Here is a 5,939-nt window from a genome sequence, read left to right as displayed (position 1 = left end):
CAGTTCATGGAATCAAAGAGAAATTTTCACAAAGCCCTTCACTCAACCTGGCTGGATCAACTTATGTTTCTAAAGTATTGCATAATATGCAAATTTTACATATTAATTTTCCTGCTCTGTCAAAACCAACAGAATTATATGAGCAAATATTAACTTAATTTCATTTTAGACACCTGTACATGGTATGTGATTGCTTTCCTTTCTTGGGTGTGGTGTTTTGTCTTTTGTCCATTCACCCTGGTTGAATCACAGGCCCAATGCTATTGTGTTATTTTAATAAAATTATGTGTACTGTCAATATACATACTATGGGCCATGTGTTTGCATTAATAAAAACAAGGCCAAAGAGGTGTGATATAAACTTTGGAAGATGAAAGAACTGTGGCAACTCTTAATTCCTGTGGGAATCTATTCTTGAGTGTTCTGCTCCTCCTTGAGGAAGATGTTTCCAGCACTGGTATTTTAACCTAAGAAGTGATGGAAACTTCTAGTGGGCCTTTAAAAAAAAATCTCTATTAGACACAGCCTTCCTCCCACAGGTGTAGAAAATTATTTAGGTACCCCAGCACATTGATCATTCATTATAAACCATTTTAATATTTTTAGTCATTTTCGTATGTTTGTGGTACCCTTTGTAGTTGAAAAGACTCTTTTATGAAGTTTATGAACCCTTACATAAAGAAAACTAAGGATTTATTATTTTTGTTGTTTGGGTTTTGTTTGTTTTTTAGTAGTTACCTCTAAATATATCTGATTTAAATATTTTTATCTGATATTTCTTTGATTCCACATTTGGTAGTTACATGCTATTAAAGTAAATTATTTTCCTCTCTGTTTTGAATAAAAAAGTGCAGAAAAGACCCTGATAAATGGCAAAACAAAGTCATTCTAGATGTGTGAATATACAAATATGTTTTAACATGGTGAATTTATACAAGTTGTTTATACACAAACACAGCTAATTACCCTGCACCCCTTTGACAAAGCTTGAAACTCTGGGAGATTACAATCTATCTGATTAAAATAGATTTGTTTTCATATTATAATAGCAGTTTACTGACCTAATGAGAATTAATCTCCAATTTTGTTAGACTCAAAGGTAAAAAGATCCTCCCTGCACCATAAAGTCTGTAGAATTTTTAAGACAACCGTAAATTATGTGGGCCTAATGATCATAAGGAACCGGAAAATGATTGTTGTTAAAATGTAACAAACTGCACTGGTTACTTTGAGAAAATAAGCAGATAGATTTCAGAAGTCCACACCTGTAAACCATCTACCCAATATCTGTCCCTAGGTAGTTTCATGAAACTTTATGAAAATAAAACATCTTTTTTTAAAGAAGTAAAATGAGTTAACTATTCTGGGGGAAAAAAAAAATATCTCTGGGTCTCCAGGAGTGGTAGTGCCCACCCCTGAGGAGTAAGCAGCTCCCTTCAGCAAGTGGCAGAAAGGGCCATCAACCCTATTGACCGTGTGCTTCCTGAATTTGTAATGTATTGCAAACTTACAATAAAAAGCATCATGGTCCTGATTAAGGTGCATTTTAACAGATGCTAAGACTGCAAGAAAAGCATTCCACAACTTACCTGTAGGCAAAAATAAGAAAACCAGTAGGGAGAGTTAGGAGTTTCACCCCTTGAACAGAACTAAGTGGAATAAATGGAAGTGTTTTGTTCATTTCCATGACATTTACAATACATCTGATAGCATAGCACTAAAAAAAAAAAAAGAAATATTTTCAGTAAGACTCCTAAAAATACTGTTCTTTATACATCAGTATATCTGTAACATAATTGTCATGTCAGCTGAAGTATAAAGAACATATAGACCAAATAATAAGTGAGATGCTGTAATGTTATAAGCAAATACTGTTTGTATTTGTTTATAAAGCTAATAGAAGTCTATCTCTTCTTGAATTTTAGCAATAATTATTCTCCATCAAACCACTTCTGAGAGTATTAATGCATTACAGAGAAAGTCTCAAGGCCTCATTATTGAGATTAGCTGAAAAGAGCTAGAGATGCTTTTAAAAAACTAAAGTATCTTTTATATACTGCTAGTGCAGTGGACTCCATAGTCCTTGTTTAATAGAAGCATTCAAATTTGATGTTACTTTTAGATAACAAAAATGTTGTTCATTTACTTACCACCCTCCCAAGCTCATCTGAGTAACCACCTAAAGAGGAGCTGCAGGTTCTTCACCAAGATAATGCATTTCTGAGACAAATATAAACACCTTCCTATGGATACTAAACCAACCAGATGCTTGGTATCTCAATATATTTCAGAGTTAACAATAAGCCTCAAGGCAAAAAAATTACTCCAGGCATTGGAAGCTACATTATTCTTATAATAGAAATTCCATGTTTTCACAGAAAATATGATAGGAAACACTACTGATAACCAATTTCCCTCAAAGGACACAGGGCTAAGTAATGATGTCCCACCAAGTTGGCATTTTATTCCCAGATAATGCTATTTCAATGCAGGTGGAAAACCAGCACTCAGCCCCCTCAGCAACACCATAAGGTGTCAATGCTAACCAGTCATTAATGCAAAATTGAGAAAAAAATAAAAAGAATATAATTTTCTTTTTATTTTTTTTAAGAAATGAAAAAACGCATTTAATTCTGAGAGTACGTTTTCGTTTTAGCAATTCCATTCTTTTCTTTCTTCATTTAAAACAATACACTTCTTACTTCATTAGAGAATGCAAGCTATGAAGCTTAGTGTAAAGTAAATAATCCATGCCTAATAATAATAAATTGCTAAACTCTTCAACCTAATTATAAGGTCACTTCAGTTCAAAAGACACCTGCTGCAAAATTATATTTAATTTATTAAAATAAAAGGTAATCAGCAAGAAGGGTCTCATTCACCCTCACTAATGTCCATATGTCCCTACCTAAAAAAAAACATTAAAAACCAAAAAACTGGAAGAGAAAGCCATCACTAGGTTCAAATTTTCACTTTACTTTTAACCTGATTGATCAAATAGTAGAAATAAAGAATTAATTATGATATGATATGAGATATGATATGATATGATATTATCCCAGAGGTCAGATTTTCAAAGCTCAGAGCCCAGCAGCTCATACTACAGACAACAAAAAATCAGTTCACGTATCAGGACTTGGCAGAGGCCAAACTTCAAAAATCTTACCTAGAACATAAGACACATTTATAAAAAAGTAAGAAAACCACAAAATTCTGCATATTACCAGTCACTACTAATTATTTCTGGTAAGTTAAACAACAAACAGTTTTCCAGGTCCAATACTTCTTTAACCCTTTTCACATCTGCCTGAAGAATTTTGGTAATCAACTGACAAATTGCAACCAAAGAGTCCCAAACTATTACATCCCTAAAATACAAGTCAAACAATGGAGAGGGATCATCCCAATGCTGCCTCACTGAGAAAAGTCTTCTCTGATTTCAATGCCAATTGATAGACACCACATAATATACAGAAAGTGGAGACACTGCAAATGCCTCAACCACACAAAAAAGCTCTCAGAAGAAAATCAATTCAGAGGACATAAATTACTGGAAATGCAGTTTCATACTACTGCTGCTTATGGACTTTCACATTTAAATTAACTTAGTTCAGGTGCACTTTTTTTCTCTTCTAGTTCTTGTATTCAATCAAAAAAGAGTCAGTCTCACATTAAGGGAATGTAAGGTACTGTACATTTTAGCTGTCTTGGAACTGAAACAAAACTGTCAGCCTTGCTTAGAGAGGACAAGAAGCCATCTGATACTAAGTCAACAGTTTACTTAACGAATAAATTGGCAAAGTTCTGGTGAAAATCTAGGAAAGTTTTCCCTAGCATCTACCTGATGCCTATTATTACTGATATCACCTGCTGTAATTAATTGAAGGAACTCTTACAGCTGCTTACATGCTCCTCATAACTACAACAATAAAAAAAATTGTCTTACAAAGACTTCACAATCTAAACAGTACCTAAAAGAAACAATATGGCCAATGATATTCCAAGTGCATTTAATGCACTTTTTCATCTGTCATACTGGAATATGTCAACTTAAAAAGGGAAAGGAGAATAAAGAAAAATATATTTTAAACTATAAGCAGTATAATAAAAATAACACCCAAAAAAGATCTAATGTTTTAATGTATTTTGATATTGGCTCATTTTCATTTTTCAGGGACATCAAAAAAACTAGCAGAAGAAAGAGTGAAGAATATTCTATGATACATTAATGTCTTTATCCATTTGTTTTGTCTGGCTTCTGTGTTGTAACACATTGTAGGAGCTGGAAAAAAAAATATACAACTCTTATAAAAGTAATATTTACCCAGGAGAAAAATATTTCTCTTGTTCTGGTTCATCTACTTCCATTTTTATGTTGTACTTCTGGCCAAGAACACTCTCCAGGAGTTCTTTGATCATCTGGTCTGAGGGAGATGGAGAAGTAGACTGCAGGAAAGCAATTATTTCATCAATAGACCTTGCAACCACTTTCACAGGCAGCACTGGGGTGGAAGTAGACTCTTCAGATTTGCTCTGCTGGAAGTTCTTCTCGTATATTTTTGAAATGTCTGGTCTAGTTACATCCCTTGCCTCTTCCAGCTCTTCTTGAGCAGACCTCACACTTGGCCGCTTACTTCCTTTTCCCAGAATCCTTCTCAATTCAACATCTAAATCTTGTTGCTTTGCTTTTGAAATCACTCTGCATCTCTTCTTACAGCTGTCCCTGCTTACTTTTGCTTTTCTTGAAATGCTTTTACTTGTATCAGAATCTGTAGAGCTAAATTCAATGCTATCTTTAATTACTGTGCCTGTTTCTTGCGTTTTATCTCTTTTTTAATCTATAGCATACTCCATTCTTAACTTTATTCACAGCTTTTGTCTTTTCTAATGAGATAGGAGAGTTATCTGGAGCAACTTGACTTCTGAGGTAGTGCTGGGTGTTTGACTGTCACAATTTTTTTTAGTGGTATCTGCAAATGATGCTATTACTGGCAGTGTTACAACTGTACTTTCATGACTAAAGTTGCATTTTTTCTCTTGACTTTTCCAGACCAACTTCCCTGATTTTTTGTCAGCACTGTCTTCTTCTATAGATTTATTTCTTCTACTCATCACCCTGAGATCAGGAGTTTGTTTTTTCATGTCTCTTGCTTCAGAAGATATCCTTACTTTCTGTGAACTTTGGAACACCCAATGAATTAATTAAGAATATTTTTATTTATATTCATGACAGGCTCATGTGGACTCTTCGACCTCTGGAGATGATAATGTTCTTAACTGATGCAATTGATCTGGTGTTAAATCTTCCAATAAGGGCTAAATGCTCATGTTTCTAAGAGCAGTAACTATTGCTTGTTTGATCTTCAGACTATCCCACTGAGATTCCTCGCATATAGTCTCATGTTCCTTAATCATATTCAGTGCTTCCACATAATTCAGTCCTGAGTACTGATGTTTTCTAGCAATTTTCTCTTACTGTATGCAGTCTGTAAACTCGAACAGAAATGAGGATTCATATTTTATGCACAAACACAGATGCCAGCTTGCAAAGGCTCCTCCATTTTGCCAAGGGTCCCATTGGTATTAACAAGACTGTTCCAAACAAGTGTTGTGAAGCACCAGCAATTGCTATCAGCATTTTACATCAGGAAACAACTGAACCATTTCTGATTTTGGGAGTACAAGTTGGAAGCTGGAAGGAAAGCTCAAACAAAAAAAAAAAGAGAATGAGAAAGAATAAAACTCAACACTTTCTCAAAGTAACCACAAAGAGCTTTCCACCTACAAAACAAACAAACAAACAAACGGACGAATGAACAAACGGGCCCCTCCAAGTCCCAGTTCTGCCTGTCCGGCAGGGCCTCCTCGCCGGTGGCCTCGCGGTCCTGAGGCGGAGCCGCCGCCGCTCCCTCTGGAGCCGGCGCCGGGGCACGACGGCG

The sequence above is a fragment of the Corvus brachyrhynchos genome, unplaced genomic scaffold, assembly GCF_000691975.1.
Source record: "Corvus brachyrhynchos isolate BGI_N302 unplaced genomic scaffold, ASM69197v1 scaffold115, whole genome shotgun sequence".
Taxonomy (NCBI): domain Eukaryota; kingdom Metazoa; phylum Chordata; class Aves; order Passeriformes; family Corvidae; genus Corvus; species Corvus brachyrhynchos.
Note: the sequence above shows the minus strand (reverse complement) of the source record.